This window comes from Mustela nivalis, assembly GCF_964662115.1.
Source record: "Mustela nivalis genome assembly, chromosome: 11".
NCBI lineage: Eukaryota > Metazoa > Chordata > Mammalia > Carnivora > Mustelidae > Mustela > Mustela nivalis.
Window position 1 is genome coordinate 28,834,195 of NC_139030.1, and position 25,197 is coordinate 28,859,391.

The window sequence follows — 25,197 nt, forward strand, 5'->3', positions numbered from 1 at the left end:
CTCAAAGGGGTAGTTCCTGTGGAGAGTGCAGGCCAAAATCAGCCTCACGGTTACAGCGCACGCATCCAAGAGGGAAAGACAGAGAAAGCCAGGTTGAGAGAACGGGGAAGTGAGGTCTGTTTTCCTTATTGGGGCACATGTACAGAGGGGTTTTCACTTGGATGCTTACTTGGGGACACTTGCTAGGGAAGGGAGCTGGCTTCTGAAGAAAGAGAAAACTCTTAAAAGACGGAAGTAGGAGGACGGCAGAGCATGTAGGATTCTTGGCAGGAAGGGAAAGCAAGTAGGCCCTTATAGAAGAGAACAGAGCAAGCTTTCTTACGAAGCTGAAGGAAGAAGGAGAGAAAAGTGGAGTTGGAAAAAACAGTTTCAGGCGGCAGGTGTGGAATCCACAGTGTGTCACCAAAGCATTAGACGAGGCCACTTATTTCACACAAGGTGAGTAGAGGTGAAGGTGAGTAACGAAGTGTGCTGAGGGTCAACAGCGAGGGAGAGGGGCCGAGGACGTTTGCTAGGCCTGAAGGCAAGGACTAAGGGCAACATGAAGGGATAGGTCAGGTTCTGCTGTAAGCTGGAAACGAAGTCTGGCTGGAGTGTGCTGTGTACGTTATGGAGTCAAAAGTTTGGGGGGGCTTCTGTGCTTGTCTCAGAAAGCCCTTTGAGAGAAATCACCCTCTATGTAAGAACCCTCCCAAGTAATAAATACATGATTGTATAGAGGTAGATAAAACACAAAAATGGTGCTAACACCTTTGGTATGCCCTCATACAACAATACATTAATTCTTGATTTAAAAATAAAGAGGGCGCCTAGTGGCTCAGTGGGTTAAGCCACTGCCTTCGGTTCAGGTCATGATCCCACGGTCCTGGGATCGAGTCCTGCATTGGGTTCTCTGCTCAGCAGGGAGCCTGCTTCCCTCTCTCTCTCTCTGCCTGCCTCTCTGCCTACTTGTGATCTCTCTCTGTCAAATAAATAAATAAATAAATAAATAAATAAATAAATAAAATCTTTAAATAAATAAATAAAAAAAAATAAAGAAATGTGAGCATATACAGGTTATAGTTTCATACCTCACCGGTCTAAAATTATTATGGGAACGAACGAACTATCTTCCTGAAACAAATCAAAACACTGAGGAGAATCTAAGGAACTAAAAATAATTAATGAAAATGTTCCCATTGATTCACAAAAGGAAAAAAATAAATAGAACATGAAAATACCCTAACTTTTTAAAAACTATTTTACTTATTTTTTTAAAGATTTTATTTATTTATTTTTTAAAGATTTTATTTATTTATTTGACAGAGAGAGAGACACAGCGAGAGAGGGAATACAAGCAGGGGGAATGGGAGTGGGGGAGTGGGAGAGGGAGAAGCAGGGTTCCTGCTGAGCAGGGAGCCAGATGCAGGGCTCAATCCCAGGACCCTGAGATCATGACCCGAGCCGATGGCAGACGCTTAATGACTGAGCCACCCAGGCGCCCCTTAGGATTTTATTTTTAAGAAATTTGTACACCCAGTGTGAGGCTCAAACTCACAACACGAAGATCAAGAGTTACACGTTCCACTGACTGATCCAGCCAGGCATCCCAACAGTATCTTAACTTTTTAACAAGTGAAACAAACAGTAAGAGAAGGAACATCTGCACATATCTGGCAAACGACAATAAGGCAAGTGAAGAAACTTATTTGTTTATGTTAGAGAAAGGATGCTAGGCGAGCTTAAAAAGGATTTTAGCAGAATTACAAATTTAGTGCAGGGAAGATTTACATTTAAAAATTCAGCGGGCATTGCAACAACATAACATTATGTTAGAAAACAGTATCATGACCCATCTTACTCTTAAAATCCATTCATGTTGGCCAGCATGTGAGCAAAATTGCAAATTAAAAGGAATGGGAGGGGCGCCTGGGTGGCTCAGTGGGTTAAAGCCTCTGCCTTCGGCTCAGGTCATGATCCCAGAGTCCTAGGATGGAGGCTAACATCAGACTCTCTGCTCAGCAGGGAGCCTACTTCCCCCTCTCTCTCTGCCTGTCTCTTTGCCTAATGTGATCTCTGTCTGTCAAATAAATAAATAAATAAAGTCTTTAAAAAAATAAAAATAGAAAAAATAAATGTTGGCGAGGGTGAAGAAGATCCTCTGTTAACACAGGCTGTGGATGGCTGACTTGATTGGTGGTGGTCAGTGGGGACATGGAAAGAGGCAGAACATAAATATGGACAGTAAGCAAAAACTCAGCTTACTAATGTTATAAAACAACAACAACAACAACAAAAAACCGAATGCTAGTAGGACATATGGAAAACACTGTTGAGATTGTCTAGAGTTTGACCAGAGAAACCTGTGCTGGGTCGACCAGCAAACCAATGCCACTCTGTAATGCAGCGTGTCATACGGAGAAGGAAGACAGCAAGTCTGGGGAGAGAGCCGTGCAAATGCTGATTTCATCCGGGGCACCTGTAACTGTATATCTTTGAAAATTAGAGAGTTCTTAGAAGAGCAATAATAATGATTAAGGCAATGGAAGAATTGATTTATGAGGACAGATTAAAGGAGCTAAATATGAATAGCCTGGTTAAGTGACAAGTAGAGGGGTCCATAATAGGAGTCTCCGAGGAAAGAGAATAATTATTTAGCCGGTACAAGGAGGTATAACTAGAAGTAATGAGATGAAATTAAGAATGGGAAAATTTAAGCTGAATTTCAAGAAAAACTCCCTGATGGCATAATTTATTAGCTCACGGAATAAATTCTCTATGGAAATGGTATAGTGAGGGAAACTTAATAATAGGACTGGACAAAATACCAATAAATAATATAGATAATAATCCGGTGTTTGAAAGAAGGTGGTTACATGCTATGCTTTCCTTGCTCAGAATATCTTCCCATATTTTTCTTTAATAGTCTGTTTATATACAGTGATTGTTACCCAGATAAGTATTCAGGCAGTTAGCTAAATCAAAAAGGAAATATGTTCTTTAGGTGAGGTTAAGTTAAAATCCCTTTACTCTTCATATACTCTGCAGGAGTGAGCTGAAATAATTTTTTGCCACTTTGTTCTAGCGGCGCTGGTTGTGAAGCAAGCTGGACAAGTGTATTAATATTTCTAAAAAACAAAACAAAACAACAAAACAAAACAAGCCTCATCTACCATCCCACACAGAGTCTATTCTGATTCTCTGTGCCATGAAACTCATATTTTCATAGACATGTTTAATATAAACAATTTATTGCCATAATAGAAATCAAAAAAACTTTATTCCAGCTTTTCTAAATGTAGCTCTATGGTCAATTACTTCACATCAATACCAAGATCAAATAGGCATAATACTAACAAGCAGTTTGCTTAATAATAGTCACCACACTAATTAACCCATCCAGAACATTCTTAATCAGACGCTATTTGTAATGTACAGTTAAGAGAAGCTTGGCAATAAGCTGTTCTAGGCTAAAAAAGAAAATAATACCTTACTGATGGGGTGAAACTGGCTTTTCTATGGAACTGGACAGAATGTGCTGTCCCGGGATTAACTCAAGAGAGTGAGCATGCAAATAGGCACATGTCTGAACACCTCCTTTCTCTTCCCGAGCTCCAACTCTGGTGGAGGTGTTAATGAGAACAGAAAAGGTCCTGCGATAAGGAGTGAAAGAGAGAAAAGAGTCAGAAGAAAACCAGTGAGCTGCCTTGTAGAGCTTAAGCCAGATTGGCCTTTTAATAACCCCCCCAATTTTTCTTAAAGAAATGCTACTGCCCACCTGACTCACAGAACGTCCTTCCCTCTTTCTGAGTCTCTCAGTTCTGTCAGAACCTGTTTTTACTTTTAGAAATATTCTGATTACTGTAATCATTTGCAATCTGTTATTCGCCATGGGGGCCCTCCCCTACCTCTCCCCTCAACCCACGGCCAATCTCTGAAACAGAAGTAGAGCCTCCTCTCCTCACAAGCAGAGCCTCTCCTTCCTCGCCACACCTGTCCTCCCTCCAACACGGTTCCAGAGGCACTGCTGCATGTTACCCAGTACTATGTTGGGTAACATTCAAAGATACGGCGGGTGTATGTACCTTCTAGACTTACATTTGTTTGCTTCTTGCCATCCCCACATCCAAACACACACACCTAGAGCTGGACATAGAGGAATGGCCTTATTCAGATCAATCTGGAAAGACTAGATTTCAGAGTAGCTTTAAATGATGTTAAGATGGATAGCAAATGAAGGAAATGCTCTAGGTACCTTGGCTTCTCTCTGCTAAAGCCGAGAGGCTAGAGTACGTTTAGCTAACCGACAGCGGTAGTCAAAAGGAAGGCGATAAAATAAAGCAAGTCAAGTCAACTTAGGACATTAATATTGGTTCGTGTGTTGTTGAAGAAAATTCCATGGCTGAAATGTATGTCATGGTGGAATACGCTGCTTACCAATGGTTTTTGGGAGATTTCAAAAGAAAGTACTTAAATAGTGAGTTCAATCTATAGAATCTCATAAATACCCACAGATAAGAGTCCACGAGACAGAGATTATCTATGGTCTTGCTTTTCAAAACAGATCTGGAAGACAGCACGTGAAGAATGATGCAAATTAGCAGATGATTAAAGGGAAAGACAGCATAACCAGTCAAAGGTGATTCTAGAATCGAGCCAAGGCAGAGAGAGGGGCATGTTGGCAACTGTAATAAGGAACATGCCTTGCGTGTGAGACTGGCAAGAAGAGGTTGCTGATGAAGCTCAGCCCCTCTCAACATAGACTGGGTCTGAGGGAGGAAGAGTGGTATGGCCATGGTGTTGTATGGCTTAGGCTGAAGTTTTAACAAGGTGTGTTTTGTGCAACACTAGAGAAGGTTTTGAGAAAACATGTTTAGTAAATGCTGGGTTAAACAGAGCGAAACATTTTTTTGCTAAAGAACTTCCCAAAGTACATGCTAATGTATATTATAAATATGTCCACTCATTCGTTCTTTTATTTAATAAAAAAAAATTTATTGAGCACCTATTGTGTAAAAGGAATGTTACATTTATCATTTCTCAAACTTAACATTTAATGAAAAAAGGACTCCCTCACCCCCAACGATGCACCTTAAGAATAAATATCCCACAAAGGATATTCTGGGAAACACTACTGGAGACCCTAGGAGATGTGCAGCCAGAGTATGGAAAGCCAGCTAGGTGGCGGCACATTTTTAATGGAAGGCACAGCAGAAGGAGTGGAGAAATGCATTCACATGAGAAAATGATGAAACTGAAACCAAAGGCTGTACACCAAGGCCACATATCAGTAGACAAAGGGAAGTCTGAAAGAAATGAGGGGAATCTGTGAAAAAAACGTGACAGAAGATATGGTTCCAGGCTAATACGGAGGATAGCAGAAAAAAATATCATTTGATTTTATCGCAGCCATTTCTGTGGATTCCTGGGTTTAGACCGTAATGGGAGTTGAGAAGAAAAGAAATAGGAATCAAAGATAAATAACTTTTCCAAAACCAAATGGGAAGATGCATCCAGGCAATGTAGTGATCTAAGTTCTTGGGTGATTTATAACAAAAACTATTCACTGTTTCCAAACAATGTGCTGGAAATTAATTACAAAATTAACATTTTTAGAATTTAGCCACATAAGCAAATATCAAAGATAATTAAAAAATCATGCTAGCCCACATGTGTCCAATATATCACTTATATGGTAAGCAGATTTATATAAAACTATAAACTATAAAAGTAAAAATCTAGATCTAGCATTCTCATGTGTACAGTTCCCCCCGCCCCTGTACCTCTTGTCACACTATCTTCACTAAATAAAGGAATCACAAGCAAGGAAATTCATCATAATTAAAACTAGATGTTGGGAGACCACAACGTTAAACAGAAAGACAGACAGCCTTGTTTGGTCGGTTGTAGGATGGCTGCTCTTCCTTCTTGGAGATGGCTAAGGGATAATACTCATAAAATAGATGGCACATGTCTATGGAGGCTGTTTCAACAAGACACTCCTGGCGGAACAAAATATGAACAAATTCAAATCACAGATGAGTCAATCATAATCCACACGCACATAGCACAAATGCTTTTAGGGAGCAACCATCCAACAGCACCGTGGCTGCTTAGGCCACGTTGTTTAGATGATCACTGTTTGGTGCCTGAACCAAATTTCATCTCTTGTGGTACAAATTTGCAAAGCCGACATGCAATACTGACAGCGAGAGGGCACGGGTCAAGGGCGTCTCAAAGCAACTACAAAGAATCTGTTTTGTGACAAGATATAGAAACAGAATCCAGAGACACAAGCTGCAGTCAAAACGAACAAGCAAACCCTACTAATTAGCCTGAGAAATGCATGCTGAGACTGAAAGCAAATTTGTGGTTATCAGACTGGCCTCATTAGTCCTGCCTGGCCCCAGAGAGAACACCCTGAGGGATGAGCGCACCTTCTCCAAATGGCCACCCAAAAGACAAGTTGCAGGTTCCTCCCCTGGTTGAGGGCCGCCATTTTGCGAAGGTCATCCCTTTGATGGTTGGGATGTATGGCTATCCTGGGAAAAGATGGTCCTGTGCTCATGAGTCTGTTCCTTTTTCTTTTTCTTTCCCACCACCGCTTTCCTGAAAATCTAACACTTTCCACATAACCTTATTAGACCATTTGTTTATATGACCCCTTCTGACAATTTGGTTTATGTGGTTAGTATTAGTTAACTTAAACAATTATACCTCAAGCCCCCATGTTCTCTTGATTTCAGAGTGTTTTGGATTGTATACATTGCTAATTTAACTGTCTACTAGCACAAGCGGTTTGTATTGTGCCATTTTCTATTTAAGGTCTATAAATGTATGAGATGAAAAGCTACCTTGCATGTTGACCGAACAAATGTTTATCAAATCCAGAGCCAGTCTTGTGAGCATATGCATGCTTACTTCTTGTGAGCTCCAGTCCTCCCAAAAAAAGATTTCTCTGAACAATAAAACCCTCTATTTTACACAAGGTTTACTAGAGAAATTCAACACAGTTAGGCAGAGCTATAGGCTGAACTGCAAACAGGGAATCTTAATTTTCCCACCTCCATTTCAAGCTTTAACCACCCACTGGTGGTTAACTCCCTAAGAAGTTTATACTACTTTCTCATTGCCCGGGTCGCCCTGTGGTCCCCCACACATACCATGTGTCTCCTTATAGCCTGTATGTTCGAACTAAGCCCCACTTTGGATCCAGCCCTGAATCATACCCTGTTCTCCATTGTTGGTCTTATTGGATATGAATCTTAAATTTCCACAGTGTCTCACCTTCCATGCTCAATGTGTTGTACCCTTCCAAAGGGGATAGTACCTTCACTCAAGGGAATTTATCACAAATAGGATCATTTCATATACCACAGTAGGCCTAGGGAAAAGATGATTTGGGGAGGACAGGTGGAGAGCAATCTCTGTGAAGCACCTTAAGGAACTCCACTCAAGCAATGGGCATGTTGAACAGAAGATAATCCAGGCTGCATAGTATAAGACACTTCCTGAATTTGTGCATTTATTCAAATAACTTAATTTCTCTGAGCCTCGGTTTTCTAATCTATAAAATGGGATAGTGTCAGTTTTTACAGATTTCTGGAGAGGATTAAAAGAGAATTGTGCCCTGGGGAGGAGCTGAGTAAATCTTAATAAACTTCCCAGACCTTTGCTCATTCAGGCTGACACCTGTACTGAAGGAGTTAGCCCTAAGACCATCTTGAGTAACAGCAAATTTCCTAGTCAGTCAGTGAATGAGAAACTGTAATCAATCCACAAATACTCATTCAACAAACATCGAAGCTCCTCCTAGATCCTGTCTGTATTGACAAAGCCTTTAGTGCACATGTAGTAACATTTTATGCCAACTTATTTTGGTCTCTTATTCCCTGAAGTTGTAAATTATCCACACCACCTTTAAACTAAACTGTTTACTGATTCTATTACTAAAATGATCTAATTTTTCAATTCAACCTTAATAACTTGCTCATTATTTGTTTCGTTAGTAACTCAGAACCCAAACTGCAAAACCTTCCATCCATTCACCTTAATGACAATACATAAAAAATGAAAACTGTGGATCTGAAGTAATCTCTTTCAAGCAGGTGGAAGTAGCTGTTCCGCATGTACCTAGACTCAGCAAGCTCCTTTGCTAGGATTTACCTTGTTGGCAAGTAAATGTTCTCACTACTCTGGGAATCCCAGGTCTTCTATAGCATCAATACAGCATCGAAGGGAACTCTAAAAATGACCTCTAATCATGTGTTCTATTCCATTATTATTATTATTATTTTTTTTTGAGAAGCCATTATTGGAAGTTGAAAGAAGGATGGGAAATGCATTGATAGTAAAGAAAGGATGACTTTCTTCTTTCCAAGTAAATGTAAGAATTCCCCTACGGCAGTGTTTCCAATTGGAGACTCTCCCTGAGAGCATGACATCATTTTACTGGTGCTATGGACTGGATGGTGTTCCCTCAAAATTCATAGGTTGAAACCCTAACACCAAATGTGACTATGTCTGGAGATAGGATCTTTAGGAGGTAATAAGCTTCAGATGAGGTCACAATGGGCCCAAATCTGATAGGACTGTTGCCTTCTAAGAGGCAGAAGAGATCTCTCTCTGTCTCTCTCTTTCCCCTCCTCCTTTCTGCCACCATGTGTGAAGATATGTGGCTACAAGGCAGCTGTCTACAAGCCAGGAAGAGAGCCCTACACCAAACCAACCATATCAGCACCCTGCTCTCAGGTGTCCAGTTGCTAGAACAGTGAGAAAATACATATCTGTTGTTTAAACCCCCTACTCCATGGTTGGTTTGTTTGTTTGTTTGAAGTCTGAGATGACCAATACAAATGGATACTGCTGCGGAAAGGGGAGAGGGGGTCAACACTGTGATGCATGGAATTTCCTGAACAGAGTATCAGGAAACCAATGGAGTAGGAGGCCCCATATTTATGTTGACAGGCAGTGAGAACAAGAGAATATTGTCAAAGAAGAGAGGGCTATCGAAACTTATGAATTTGGAGAACAAAGAGGAGGAAACATCTGTGAATTTTATTGTGGAACACAAAATGGTACTTGTTTATTAAGAATTAAGAATAAAGAATAGAGAATGGAGTTTTAGGAAAGACATTATTCTTAAAGATTTGGTTGTGTATAAAGTCACTTAATCTCTCTAACCCTGGGTTTTCTCATCTGATCAATGAGAATACCGTCAGTGGTAGACTTCTGTAGAAGAATAAGGATCCAAAGATTGATTCAAATGTACTGAGTATCTTACAGTCCTTATTCAAGGGCAAAAGGGCACACTGGGTCAGTAGGGCTCTAGGCACACTGTCTGGTTTCAAATTCAGGGCTCTGCCACTTATTAGCTGACCCGAGGAAAGTGGTTTTTTCTTAAATATCGGTCATGTCATCTGCAAAATGGGGATAATATTAAGGCTGCCTTGCAGAATGATGTTTTCCATGTTGTTTGGCACACAGGAAGAGGTCAGTAAATACTATTGTTTTTTATTATTGATGATAATGGTGAAGGGTATCGTCATTATGTTGTCGTGATTACTAAAGAGATACTTGACTCTACTGCCATTTCATAGTGAAACATACTTTCTGAACCAGACTCAGGCTTTTTTAAAGATATGTTTTTCCTCTTATTAACTATTACCGATTACAGTTTAGCCATTCATTTAAGGCAGGCAATTTTAATATGTTACCTTAGTTTCATTTGTGTACTAATCAAAGACTTGTACTCATGCCTAGAGGCACATTAATTACAAAAAGGCCTAATGTTATAAATCAAACGAATATATTCCTCCCTTTCTATTATTTGTTTCCTATGGTACTTTTCTCCTACCTCTCACTTTTCCTTGTCTTTTCTTTTATTCTCTTCATTTTTTCTAACTAGATTTTCCATTTTTTTCCCAAGTTAAAGCTGCATAAACTAAGAAAGTAAAACCAGAAAATTTAAAACATCAGTTTCCAGGTCTCTGAAGCATGAACAGATGGGCATCAAAAAATCCAGTCGGCTTTTTTTCCTTTTTCATTTGCCCATCCACAACCTGAATAAATCAAAATTACCAGCAAATCCAACTTCTAGCACAACCCGGTTGTTTTTTATTTCTGCCACCACATTAAATGCTATGACACTAAGTATTGATTCACTTCAAGTTCTGATTCTATTGCTGTCTAACTGTTAAGCCACAGAAACTAATTTTATTCTAAACTGATATTAGAAGATACAGGTTTGTTAATATTACATGTGAAATGAAGCCTTCAAGTGTACAAAGCGAGCGTACAAACACTCCCACTCACTTCAGGTTTTCTATACTTTCCAGTACTTCTACGTTTGCAAACAGATGGGTAAATTTCTGTGCTATTACTAGAATATAACCAAGGCTTGACAGCAAAGAAAGGCCTTAAATACCCAGTGAAAATACTAAGTGAAGAAGGTTCAGAGAAATAAAAAAAACCATTCAGTAACCATTAAACAAAAGTTGGAGTGCCTAGTATATGCCGAACAAACAGCCAAGTTGCAGTCATGGACCACACGACATGGTAGGTGCTCTATTAGGATGATGGGAACCCAGTCCTGGAAACGACAATAGCACGAAGGAAGGCTATCTAGGAGAAGGTCATCTTTCAGGTGAGGCTATGGAGGTGATCAGAGGTTAGCCAGTTGTAGTAGTCAGAGGTGGGCTATGCTAAGAGTAATAGCATGTGCAAAGGGCCTAGGGATGGTGGTTGGGGAACGGTCCAGGAATAAAAAGCAAAAAATATGGTCAGAGTGTCAATTGGGGGTGAATAGGGAGGGGAGGTAGGGGAGGGGGAGGGACAAAAATGAGGCTCATGATAAAACCAGGGAAAGGCTTTTCTGCCCTTGGTAGTCTAAGGGAAGCTGTTTGTGGCCATTTGAGAAGTTTACAGGCAGATTGGGGCTAAATAAACACTTTGCTGCAGCATGAACAATGGACTGGGGATAGCACCACAGAGCAAATACCAATTTTTAAGTCCCTCTCGCCTTTTGAATCTCTGCTAAAATAATGGTATGGGAATATTTTTAAAAACAGGCATAGACTTTCAAGGACAAAGAGGAAAACTGAGAAAGATGACAATAGGAAAGAAATGTCAACTAAATTTCGGAAGATGGAAAGCAGACGGAGTGAGTGGTGTTTGAGCACAGAGGAGAAGGCAGAACATGTCTAAGCATGCACATGATTTTGTTTGTGCATGTGGTGTTAGCCAAGAAGCAACAGCTCATGTGTTCCAGACAAACTCCAAAGGCTTAGGTATCAGACATACCAGGTACCTCTGGAGGTGCAGATGCAGGACAGAAATGAAAACAGAACCAGTAGCAATTCTATAGGAAGTGAGCGCAAAGCCTTCTGATTGCTTCCCAGAGCTCAGTGCAGCCAGGCATCTACCTCCTGTCTCCCCTCCCCGCCCAACCTCCCACTCCTCACTTCACCAGCAGAAAGGAGGCTTCCTCACCAGAAGGGCTGAACCCGAGAAACCAGATAAGGCTGAATTCAGGCAAAGATGAGGGAAATTAGGTGAAAGAATTCCCATTTATTGGTGATGCCTCTCTAACCATGTGGCTCTCAGACAGCAACAGATTCCCATCTAGGCGATGAGAAGAGCCCTTCTCTGGAAACTCACTGGACTGTCCTGCCACCAATGACATATGGCGAGCTCTCAACAGGACGAGTGAATCCCTGTTTGCTCCTTGTATGAACAAGGTCACTAGTCCATGAGCCCTGGGTCTGAAACACTAAATACCTTTCAGGGTCTTACACACTCAGATATGAATGAAGAGCCAGGGACCATCAGGCAGTTGAGGAAAACTATTCAAATGAAATAAGACAAAGGAAATAAGTACAGAAAAGGAACTTGAATGGAGACAGAAGGATGAGTAGAAGAAAACTTAAAAAAAAAAAAAAATTCCTATAATATCCACAGTGATAAAATAAGATTTTTGCCTTCATGGTGAGAAAAACTGAATTCAATAACAAAGGATATTCAAGAACAAAAAAGAGTGGTTGCAAATTAAAGTACGGTAGCTGAAAAAGAATCATTAGAAGAATTGGAAGATAAAGTTGAGAGAATTTTACAGGAAGCAGAAAACCAAAAATGAAAATAAAGTAAGAGAAGCAATAACAAAATGAGGCCCATCTAAATTTGAATATTGCCAAACAGAAGTTGAAGAAAATGAAGATGAGGAAAATCATGGGGGAGAAAATCAAAGAAACAATATAAGAACATTTTTTGTGCTGAAGGGAATGAACGACCAGCATAAGAAAGGAACAAAAATCCAATCCAAACAGAATTATGGAATTTCAGAATACCAGGGTTGAAAAAAGAAAGTCTAATGCCTTTTGGGAGAGCAAACAGGGAGAGTTAGATGTAAGTGATCAGAAAGAGACAGGAATGAGACTGCTCAACAGAAAGTTCAAATAGTGGAAAACAATAGAACATTACTTCCCATTTGTGGTAGATCTACCACACCAAAATGAGAAAGGAAAACAAAGAACACAGAGATATGGGATCAAGGAAATAGTTGACTCGAGGGCCCAGAAGGCAACTAGAAGGAACAAGAACTAGAGAATGGAGATCTCCAGGTTGGAGATACCCAAGGAAAAAGATGGAAATGATAGGTTTCTTGATGTGACTGGTCATATCAAGAAGGTAACTCAGTAATAGCAGCAGAGCTTGGGAATGAGTTTGGGATAGTGACAGACACCAGGCAGATAAAGCCAAAGCAATAATTAGCTTCAGGAAAAAGTGAAGAATTGTTCAAGGAAGTAAACCTAGTCACAGAATACAAAGATGCTCAGCAGGGAGCACGTTTTTACATGGCAATAATGCTATAAACACAGAATATCTAATCAGGGGCGCCTGGGTGGCTCAGTGGGTTAAGTCGCTGCCTTCGGCTCAGGTCATGATCTCAGGGTCCTGGGATGGAGTCCTGCATCGGGCTCTCTGCTCAGCGGGGAGCCTGCTTCCCTCTCTCTCTCTCTCTCTCTTTCTGCCTGCCTCTCTGTCTACTGTGATCTCTCTCTGTCAAATGAATAAATAAAATCTTTAAAAAAAAAAAAAAAGAATATCTAATCAACCAAAAGTTGAGATATAACCATACTAGAAGGATAGAGTAAGGGAAAGTGTGTGTGTATGTGTGTGTGCCCCTGCACACTCAGATTGTAAGAGAGCTAACTAAATCATTTCTACTGGTAGGAAGTAAGTAGATAATATCTATTTTAACAATTAAGAAATAACAAGACAAGAAAAAACTAAACATTTTGTTAGTGGTAGCCTCTGTGGGTGGGAGAACTTAGGGGTGAGAAGGACTGGGGAAAGGGATTTTGCTTTGTATTTTAGACTTTTTACTCTCTGACTTCTGAAACTAAATATAGGTATTACCTTGAGAATTCATGATTTTAAAAATCTCTCGAAATTTCTTGCCCAAATCTCTTTAATTATTGCGTCTAACATTTTCTCTAATTTTTCCTTCTGGAAGTCCTATTAGATATGTGTTGGATTATTATCCTTTTATTTCTTTAAGATCTAGCTTCTAGGTTACTAATTCTCCCTTCATACACATCCAATACTTAACATCTCCACTGAATTTATTTTAATGAATATATTAAAATTCTACATAGTCCTTTTAAAATATGTACTAATTTTCATAATATCTTTTATTTCTCATGTTACAAATTTATTTTTACGTTACTAATTGTTTTAAAAACCTACTTTAAAAAAAAGATTTTATTCTATTTATTTGACAGAGATCATAAGCAGGCAGAGAGAGGTTGTGGGGGTTGGGGGAAAGTAGGCTCCCTGCTGAGCAGAGAGCCCAATGCCGGGCTCAATCCCAGGACCCTGAGACCATGACCTGAGCCGAAGGCAGAGGCTTTAACCCACTGACCCACCCAGGCGCCCCTTACAATTTTTTTTTTCTATCCAGAAGTTTTAATATTTGAAGTTCTTAAGGGCTTAATCCCACAGTAAATTGTTAGAGCCAGTTTCTGACTTGCTAAACTATAATAGATATTGGATAGGAAACAGCAGAAAAGGTTCTAAGGAGAGGTGGGTATTGATTACTATGCCTAGAAAGAATTACAGATTCACCAAAGTGAGGCAATAGAGAGAGCTTTGTACCTAAGTTTTATCCTTTCCTAAAAATTAATCAGTTTTCTAAATTCTAAGACATTTACTGTAAGGCAATCAGCAGATATTTATGGAGTGCCCACTCAAACTGAAATCACTGAAATCTCTGCTGTTATAAGAAAAACCAGACATTTTAACATATGGTTGAATTTCTCTCCTCCAAGCTTTTTTTTTTTTTTTTTTTTTTTTTTTAAAGGGGGAGGGGATGGGCAGAGAAAGAGAGAGGGAGAGAATCTGAAGCAGACTCCAGGCCTAGCGAAGAGTCTGACATGGGGCTCGATCTCACAACCCCGAGATCATGAACCGAGCTGAAATCAAGAGTCCATCTAAGCCACCCAGGCACCCCCTCCTCTTCCAAGATTTTTAAAGAGATAGTAATGTTGGTTGTTTAAAGACCACAACCATCCATGGTCATCCTTCAGGATATACTTAACATTATTTTGAGGTTCAACATTATTAAAAAGCAAGAAAGCTACTTTGTATCTTGAAATAGCCTTCTCTTGAATAGCGGGTTCATGAATATGGGTAAATGTTTTCAGTAAAGAATTATATATATTCACAGTTTGTATTTTTGTGGGTCATAAACAAAAAGATATGCAAACATCTCTTTTAATACTAAATTACATATAAGCGGAAATTGTATACTTTTAATTATAAATGTTAATAAATGTCCTTGTAAAAGTATTTGATGAAGTACTCATATAAAACAAACAAAAATATTCTTGTCGTCTTAAAAAATGTCCTTATTCCATAATTTAGCTGTATTGAGGACCTGCATCTTGTTAGGATGGGCCATGTTAAAATACAACACATACCACCTGAACTGTCACTCTGTGCCCTAATTTATACACAGGTACCATTTCAATAAAAATGTGCCATAGCAGAACCAAGTTCTCTGGTGTCAAACACCAGATTATTCTAGAACTGAATGTAAGTTTAGGAGTAGAGACAGCAAAGTCCAGACGGCCCTGCAGCCATCTGCTGAAGGCCATTTAAAACCAATCCATGTGCAGTTCATGTACTCCAGCAGAGAATTACAAACAACAAACCAATAGATACTAAAGTCTTACTATGATATAATCTTTGTTAGGCCAGAAATAACATTTTGATTTTATAGGACTGGAGTTAAAACAAATCTTATTCTTCACTCCTTGTAGCAAATAAATGAGCGAAATCAACTCTACTGGCTCACAGTAGACGTTCAATACGTGCTTGCTGAATGAACGACTGCCTTGGTAGAAGGAAGTGGCAAGGGTTATGCATACACGATTTTATGCTTTTCTGGGTCCTGACTGTTTTTGTATACTGATGTGTGGTTTGGGTGTTTGAGTATGTTTTATTTAGGTGGTTTGCATACGTGAAGTCGGAAGAGGTAAGGTTGGTTGAAGGGTAATTATTTCTTGATGGAAGAATATAAAAAGTATAAACAGATCAGCTACTGCTTAAACAAACTGAGTTCTTCATTCCTGCTCTACAATGCAAATAGTATACAAAATAAGGTTTCATTAAAGAGTGACTGTCACATCAACAGGAAAGAGAACGAAGACCTGCTATGCAGTATTATTAGATATATTGAATTTGTTGTCACCAAGATCAACAAAATACTGCTTTGAAGGACTACACACTGTGGCATGGAAATGGCTTTGAAATACAGAGAACTCCTCTGATATAATTTTTTATCATATCGTAATGGGATTATACCTCTAGAAGAAATGAGTATCAATTTATTGATGGCTTCGGTCTTTATTAAGAAAGTAATAAACTAATGAGAAAGTATCTGTGATAACTAACGATCCATTTTGGAAAAAATTAAAAACTTTTTATCATGTGATATGTTCACAACACAAAATGACTCTATATCCTATGGTGTGACATGGGGCTTGTCCTATTCTTGGTACATCAGCTGAGATCCTCACCCTGAGGATTAAGACCTCCAAATACCAAATGCCAAAAAGAAGTGCAAGATACACCTCTGCAGGGCTTGAAAAGGTGGAAATATGGGCCGCATGACTCTTACTCATCACTAACAACCTAAGACTAAGGAGGGCATCCACTGGTGTAGATGGGCTCCCTGAGAAGCTCTTGTAGAGATCTGGGATGTTCGCCAGAAAGGGAGGCTGGCATCTCTTTCCTCAAACTGGATGACTTCCAAGCTGCTGACACTCAAAATCTTGCTTCTTCCTCCTGCTCCTAGAACAGAGCTCAGAACTGTTCTGGGGAGGACCTAATGCATGCCCCCCTAAAATATGGGGGATAGATCCTGACGATAGCCCTGACTTCAGGATTTTGAAGGCAAGAGGCTGACTGAAGTTATACAAATGGCAGGGCAACGAGAGAGAGCAGATGGCAGAGGGAAGAAGCCCCATTTTTTCCATTTGAAAGGGAAAGGATACTTAATTCACTCCCACTCCCACCCCACGTTCCTCGTGAAGGGGAATTATGCATACACCATATCGAAAGGACATGTTCAAGAAGGTTGACTTCAGGGCAAGGAACATACTCTCATGTCAGGATCTGAGAGAAGAAAGTTATAAGAGGTTCCCGAGAGAGGGTTTCACCCATGCTAGGGAATACCTGTGTGTGTGTGCAAGGTCTTCCCAGGAATGTTTCAGAAGAACATACCTCTGCACCACACAAAAGAGCCAGCATTTGACTATTGCTGACAGAAGGCACTTGACACCCATGAGAGAGAGTCTCCCAAACAGCACCAGCTATGTAACAAGCCCTCTTCTCTTTTCTTCCAGTTCTTCTTCTTACAGCACGGCCTGCTACAGAAGCTTAGAGGGGAGGACCGAAGGCAAGAAAGGAAGTGCATGTAACTGGTTTATTGAACAGACTGCACTTGATGGAAATAAGAAGGGACTATTGTTTTCCCCCTTTGCCACTGCCTTCAGACACATCTCAGCTCTCCTTTCTCTTCCTATTGGTGATAGCTTTGGCAGACACCTTGGCTTTCCGGCTTGTGATTATTTTCTTCTGGTACTGGTGGCATTTCTTTTCTTTTCTTCTCTCTCTCTCTCTTTTTTTTTTTTCTTCTCCCTCTTCTGTTAGAATCTAGGCCTGGGAAAGGCCTTTTAAAACCTGACTCTGAAGGTAGAAGCCACGAAAGTAAAAAACAGGTTTGTCTGTGTAAAAATGAAATGTTCTAACATATTGAAAACTTCATAAATACAACTGAAGGGCAACATGCTAAAGTGCAAACACAGTTAACTCTTGGCAATCGATGGGTTAGCTGTGTGATTCAGGGGATTTGTTTCACATCTCTGAGCTCCAGTGTTCTCAGCTTTAAAGGGGCGGGGTCAATACTATTACCTACATCAGTGGGTTGCAGGGAGAATTAAATTAGTTTATGTGCAGCACTTAGCATGGTGTTCAGCAAAGAGTAAACTCAAATAAACATCAGTTCTGTATCTTCATTGTCATCATTAAATCTCCAAGTGTCTAGTTATGGGTAGTAAAAATCAATTTATAAGCGTTCTTTCTCTTTGTTTTTGTCGATACCGCCATAGTTTTCTACAATGAGCATGTGGTACTTCAGTGGGGAAAATACACAAACTATTTCAATTAAAAAAATAAGAATAGAGGCATGGAGGAGCCTCTGCCAACTGTACAAAGTCGAGAAAGGCAGCTGCATGCTTCTCACTTGGGCTAGAGCTGGTCACCCTATTTAGTTTGTTACAAAGAATGTCCCTCCGTTACTGAATAGGGAAAATGATTCTCTTCCAACATAGGCAAGAACCATCTGGTCATTCATTGATTGAAATAAATATCTGCACACGAATTATGTTTCCACTGATCAGTATATATACACACAAGACATGAGAAAGGCATAATAAAAGCCTTAGAACACATCCACAGGAAGAGAATCAAACGTTTTGTGTCACAGCTTTGTGCCATGTTGTCACATCAGATTTGACTTGTTTATCATATCACTTCATTTACTCTAACCAAAAATGACTCCTAGGACTCAGTTTCCTTTCCTGGCATTGCCGCTCATTCCGGGCATCATTGTATGAAAATAAGGCAAATGGAAAGATACTGATGTCATTGTCAGATGAAGCAAAACCACATGAGAGGCCCTGGCTCTGGTGCTCATTTAGGTTAGATCGAAGTAAGAGGGAAGACGTTCTGGGATGTACGTGTCACAGTTTTTGAAACGGCTGCCCTCCACAAACAAGCACAATTTACAAGAGAAGAACATATAAGGTGTTGGCGGTGGGGGGGGGGTCAGCTTTAAAAACTATGTTACTAAGTACACATTTGCTTCTAAACTTTAAAGCAGTGCTGAATCGCATTTGGATAGAGTTAGAGCATTGCTTTAAACACACATGCACACCCCAACACACACACACACACACACACACACCCCATGGAGGTAATCCAGTCACTCCTGCAGCACAGATGTGCACAAGAATGCTCTAAGTGATTAAGATAGGGCTTTAAAGTTAGTTAATTAGAAACATCTCCCTTTATATGATCAACACTGATATGAGCTTTGAGTTCTGATTGGCTAAATGTAAATTTAAATTTTAAGATGCACAAAACACTCTTTGGACCTGCTCTTGTGTTGAACTGTCTTAGAGTAAGGGCCTTCCATGTTCAGACTACCATAAAAAAAAAAAAAAATAGAATTCTGCTCATCTGATATTATTAAACTGAGCTTCTCATAAATAGCATTTATCCTTTCTTGGAAGGAAAGATAACAAAAGTCATAAGTGTAACATTTAAAAACCTATCTGAATATGAAGAAATCACTGTCATTATAACAAAAACCACACTGCTCTTCCCGATTATTGGCATGATCCTTTTTAAAAAGGCCAGAGGACCACTGAGAGGGTAAAATATAATTTACAGGAAACTGTTCAGCGTCGTGCTTGGCACAAGCAGTTGCTTAATAAAGTTTCAGTTTTACAGAAATGAAGGTGAGTGCTAGAGAAAGTGAACCTAAACAGCTATAGTAAGCATGCACTTATTTTTAAATTCAGATTTTATTTTCACAAGATTTAATAAATAACAAACTCCCAATCTACATGGTAAATGGGTAAAAAAACATTTTTGCCATGGGAGATTTTAAAGGTATAATCACATGAAGCTCTCAAAGGTCAAATGAGGCCACTTCCCATTGGCCTCACACTCCTTGACCCAAAGCCACATCCACAGAGAACACAAGGTCACTCCCAGTCTCCTGGGATCATGTTGACAAGACCATTCATTCACGGATTAGCAAAAGAATCCAACTTCCCTGGTTCATTAAAGAATGGATCAGTTTAGGTCATCTGCTAACAAATATATGTTATTCTTTTATTGGAAAACAATACGCATGTACTCTTTGAAAGAGATACACTTGATCACTTCTGCCTGCTAGGATTAAAGAAGCTGCTAGTGTTAATGGCAAAGACACTTATGTGCAAAACCTTCCATCTTGTTTTATCTGTATTTTGTTCACAACTCCAGAGAGGTTGGTAACAATGCCAATTAAATTTTGCTTTCACTGAAGTGTCACATATGTCCTGGAAATAGGAATGAGAAGGAAGGTAGGGTATGTGAGTAAAAATCTACATTAGAAGGGGGAGTGTGGCAAGGCACCTTTAGGAAAAAATGAAACAAGATGGGATCAGGAGGGAGACAAACCGTAAAAGATTCTTAATCTCACAAAACAAACTGAGGGTTGCTGGGGGGAGAGGGGTAGGGAGAGGGTGGTTGGGTTATGGACATTGGGGAGGGTATGTGCTATGGTGAGTGCTGTGAAGTGTGTAAGCCTCATGATTCACAGACCTGTACCCCTGGGGCTAATTATACATTATATGTTAATAAAAAAAATACATACATATGTTTAAAAAAGAAAAAAAAAAAAAAGAAGCAAATTCCCTTGGACTCAAATTTCAGAGTTATCACCTAACAGGTAAGTAGCGTTAGGCCAACAAGATAACTTAGTTGAGCCATTGGTTTTTCACTTATTAATGGGAACTACTTCTTAGAGTTATTTTAAAAATTAGTTAACATGGTATGTGTATAACTGATGGAGATCAGAGACTACACATCAGTAAATCCATTTCATCCCAAGGCCAATTGCTTTAGAAGAAAACACACTTGCTTAGACTAGATAAGCTGGTTGCTGATGGCTTGGGTGCCATAATTGGAGAGAGTCTCCTAGAAAAGTTCCAGAACTAGTTGAAGGATTCAGATATTCTCTTATATTTATTTCTGCTCTAAACAGATACCACTGAATCCTTCACCTTGCCCTGGTGGCTATCAGTGGTATTACTGGTCTAAAAACTTCCCAGATACTGGAGTAATGAGCATGGAAAACTATGATGACGACAACAAACCGCCATCCCTTGTCATATCTTCTCTTCTATTATTTTTGAAGTGCGGCTGCATAAGGCACTTATAGAAAACCATGAATATATAAGAAAAAAGCTGTTGGAGAAATCTGTTTCAAGTTGGATGTGAGGTGCAGAGATTTGAGGATGGGCCAATAATAAACATGGTAGCAAACTCAGAGAGAGTGAGGTAATGAACAGGAAAGAATCTCATACCTAGACAGCAATATCAAAATCTTCATTCTTAAGAATGTTTTCCCCTCTTCAACTTCTTCTCTGTCAAGTATCTAGTAATTGCTTGTAGTCAAGAACTGAATAGTTTTCAAAGGGTAGTCAGTAAGTGCCTATTGTGTTAGCACGCATGTTTAAGTAAAGGGTATTCTTGCCATGTGTCATAGAAAGTAAAATACAGTTGTTGGAACCTCATCTCTTTTGGCACAATTTGTTGCGATTCTTTTCATTGTTCTTTAACTGCGTATGGTCACACAGGTAAACTACAAAAGCAACTCAATGTTATTGTGGGGTAACATTATGATTTTATTAAAAAATGTTCTCTGTAAAAAATAGTAATGCATTAATTTGTTTTTCAAAACCAGTTAGAATTATGGGAATGAGTTGGTTGAAAAAGCTGTCTAAAGTAGGTTTATATTAATATATATATAAAATATATATTATCTATAAATAAATAAATAAATAAATAATATCTATTTATCTAATAAAATAGCATCTTTCACAATAAAATCTACCCATAATGCCTTTTTTAAAAAAACTTTTCTATGACTAGAAAAATTTTATCTAACAGTTCTCTGTAAGCTTAAATCATGAGAGTCTGAATAATATTCAAGACATAAATTGTGTGTCACACTTCTCCAAGTCACCAATTATTAACCTGGAGACCCTGAATGGTCTTCAGGGAATCCTTGAAGCCACTGTAATTATATGGATAATTGTGTGCATGTGTGATATATACTGACATTTTTCTAAAGACTAGAGTCTCTTAAGCTCACCTAACTTCTAAAGGGGTTTCTAACACTCTCCTAGGGTTGAGGATTTTCTTCATTCCTAAATATATTTTATATAACTGCTCTTTATTAGGTACTATGCTAAGCATGTACCTCACCACATAGTACCTATGCTAAGCATGTACATCACCACACTGAAGATGTGGTGCTTGACCTCTACATTTTAGAGTCTAGCAATTGTTGTGAATAGGGAAGCAGGGTGAAATCATCAAATTTACCATCCTGCTAACTACCTTTCTCTCCTAATTCAGGCCCACTCCATGTAATTTTCTTCTCCAGATCCCACATTCTCCTTGGGACAAATTCTCCTTCATATAATCTGTATTGAATTCCACCACCATACCTTTACTAATGTTTTTCAGTCAAACTGAGGTACCCTCTCTACTCTTATCTTGAAAGGTTCAGTTCAAGATCTACCTTCCTCAAGATGCTTTCTCTGAGACTCTAGAATGATGATGACTACATATGCTCTGCTGCTTATATGTAACTTCATTTTCCCTTCAGAACTAAAAGTCAGCTCTAGAAGGTTGGAATCACACCTTACAAACAGTATTTTTGTTTGTGTTCCTGCCTTGGTTGAGTCTACTCTAAATGTTCATTTGTTTCCTGCTAGAGAAGATGAATAGACTTTAGGACATCTCTCCGACCTAGATTATAACAGAACCATAAAAAGATCTTAGAAGGGAATCCGAAAGAAAAAGATGTTAAGAAAGGAGAGAAAAATAAACGACAAGAGAAGAGTCAGCAAAAGACTATACGCCAAGAGAGACAGGGAAGAAAAGAGTGCTCTTGGAAGTACACCAAAGGTGCTGGGCTCTCCATGGAGGCTGATTGCAGATACACCACAAAGCTCTAGGAGTATTCTCAAACCTTAGGAGGTAGGCACAGTGCTATTACTAATTGCAGGCAGAAGAGAATCCTCATGGAACTTGTTCATGCTTGTGAACAAAGCTGTAGCCAAGCTAAGTAAGAGGCATGTTGTCTTCCTACAGCATGAATCTTCGTAGGAGATGAAGTCTGCCAAGATTCATAAAATGTACCCACTTCTGTTCATTCCAGTGGGAATGAATGTTACTGCCAGACAAAGTTCATAGCGCTGTGAGTCTTAATGAGGATGCAAATCAGAAGTTTTAAAGCACCTGGGGAGTTTTAAAAATACTAATGATGTCTAGGGCCCGTCCCCAACAACTCTGATTCAATAGATTTGGGCTAGCCCCTGGGCACTGGTATTTGTTTATACCAGGTGATTCGTAAGCGCCACCAGAACAGAGAACTACTGTACCTGCCATCTAGGAAGAAAACTAAGAACTTGGGGAGGAGGGTACAGTTGCGGGGGCGGGGGGGGTAGGTATGGATGGATGGTGTTTATCTCTTTTTTAAGGGGAAGGTTAGAACTGTACAAGCAAAAAAAGAAGGATATATGGAGCAAACACGTAGCTACATGGACAGTGCTAAGAGTTGGTTCTATAAACTCCAACAAAGGAAAGAAGACATTAGAAAAGTGTTCTTTATGAAGCTAGGAAAGTATATCCCTAATTTGCCAGTATTGTTAAGAAACCTCTAAGCTAAATTTTGGAAGGAAGAGAGGGAGAAAAATCCTCAGACACAACTCATAAAACCTGAAACCATGCAGAATAAAACAAAGGAGCAAGTGGTAAAAATGCCAAGGGAAAATAAAGGGAAATCAATGAGGATGAAAATTTTGAGACTAACAGATCTGTATACTAACATACAAGGTTGAACAAGATCGATTTAACTTGGAATTTTTATGCAAGAAGACGTGCTCTTAACAGGTAAGATTCACTTCTAAGGTACTACAAGGGAACAGGGGAAGGGAAGCAGGTACTGATTAGGAATGTAAGTGCTGATGTCCTGCTACCCAGGAAGGCCATGCAGGTGGTGAGCACTGCTTTTGCTTCCCTGTCTCCATGCCCATTCTGTTTCTCACAGGGTGCTAGGCTCCCAATCTGGCCATGGCCACACTCAAGGTCCAGCCTAAAGTCCAAGCCAAAGTGAATGTGTTCCATGAAGACCTATGCATTTACACAGAGAACATGCTGGGGAGCTACTTCCCCAAGAAGATTTCTGAGTTGGATGCCTCCCGCCCCCCGCGCCGCCCCGGTGCTGGTAGTGGTGGGGAGAACATGGCGGGGGGGGGGGGGGAGGACAGAGAATCTCAAGCTTCTTGTGGAGCCTGACATGGGGTTCCAGGACTCTCAGGACCCTGAGATCATTACCTGAGCCAAAATCAAGAGCCAGACACTTAACTGACTAAGCCACCCCACTGGCCCCTGAGTTAGATGCATTTTTAAAGGAGCCAGCTCTCAATGAAGCCAACCTGAGCAATCTGAAGGTCCAGCTGGACATCCCAGTGCCTGAACCAGTCAAGGAGAAAGGGAAGGAGGAGCAGTAGAACAGCAGAAGAAAGAAAACAAAGATGAAAAGAAGAAAGGGGAAGAAAAAGACAAAGGTCCCCTGTGTGGCCCAGTGAACTGCAGTGAGAAGACTGTGGTCCTCCTTTGGTGTCTAAAGCCCGAGATCAAGGATCTCATTGAGCAACTCAACCTGGTCACTACCTGGTTGCAGCTATAGAAACCTCAGATCGAAGACGCAAACAATTTTGGAGTGGCAACCCAAGAGAAGGTGTTCCAACTGATGACAACCTTCACAACAGGCTGGAAGGCTTCCACATTCAAACCTCCAAGTATTTCTCTCAGTGGGACGATGTTGTGAGCCAAGCAGCCCCATGTGGGTGACTACTGGCAGCTGGTGCACAATCTCTGGACAAGGAAGAGTGCTAGGATATCCAGTGGTTGGTCATGGAGATCCGCAATGCTGTGTTACATGACATCATTCTGAAGAGCTCTGAGAAGCTCAAGAAGCCCAGGGGAGAAACAAAAGGAATAATCTATTGAGAATCTGCACTCATTCTGTAATGGGCCCAGCAGAGACCTTCTTATCTTTTACACAGGACTCTAGAATTTCCCCCACCTTCAGCCTGCTGAGGTTTTTCCTCTCCTTGCCTCTGAGACATAATAAATAGTCACACCATTGCTTTCAAAAAAAGAATTCAAGAGTTAAAGTATTAAGGATTCTGGGTTCAAATTCTGAGCTTATCACTTACGATGGTATATCCTTGGGCAAGCAAGTGACTTTACTTTCCCAAGCCTCGGTGTCCTCACAGGTGAAATGGAGAGGATGATATCTACATTATAAGAATTACTATTAGTATAGTTTGCATCAAATGAAGTCTTAGATATTAATAACCTAGTACAGAATGTGGCACCTAGTAACCACTGAATAAATACTAGCTTTTCAATATTAGGGTTATTATTAAGAATAAACCCTGGCCAAAAGGAAAAAAAAAAATCATCCAAAAGAAAAAGATTTGCTCAAAGTAGAGAGCCATGTATATTACAAAGATCATAATATCTGTCTGGTAGGTTATAAACCCAAGGGTGAAAGCACTTTGGAGAAAAGAGAAAAAATGGTGGTGATATATATCTATATACATACTTATTTCTTCTTGGAAGTGTACCCCAGACTACCAGGCCAGGTAGAGGGCATGGTTTGGTAACAGAGACTACAAAACAGGCACAGAAGTAACATAAAGCAGCGGTGGGGGCCTTCAACCATGAGGACACCATCTGGAAGGCTTGCTTGGCAAAAACACAGTATTGGATAAATTCTTGACTCACTTGGCTAAGAGT

General features: G+C 39.8%; 1 protein-coding gene and 1 pseudogene across 17 annotated transcripts in view; one reads left to right on the forward strand and one right to left on the reverse strand.

Moving 5' to 3' along the window:
• The window catches only part of GTDC1 (glycosyltransferase like domain containing 1), a gene marked incomplete at its 3' end in the record, with an annotated part of 460,833 nt that overhangs the window by 137,531 nt on the left and 298,105 nt on the right, over positions 1-25,197 (reverse strand). The gene's annotated exons all lie outside the window — the stretch shown is intronic.
• LOC309843773 (proteasome activator complex subunit 1-like) lies at positions 23,461-24,402 on the forward strand (annotated as a pseudogene). Its single transcript has 2 exons — positions 23,461-23,608; positions 23,788-24,402. The product of its transcript is annotated as a proteasome activator complex subunit 1-like (transcript).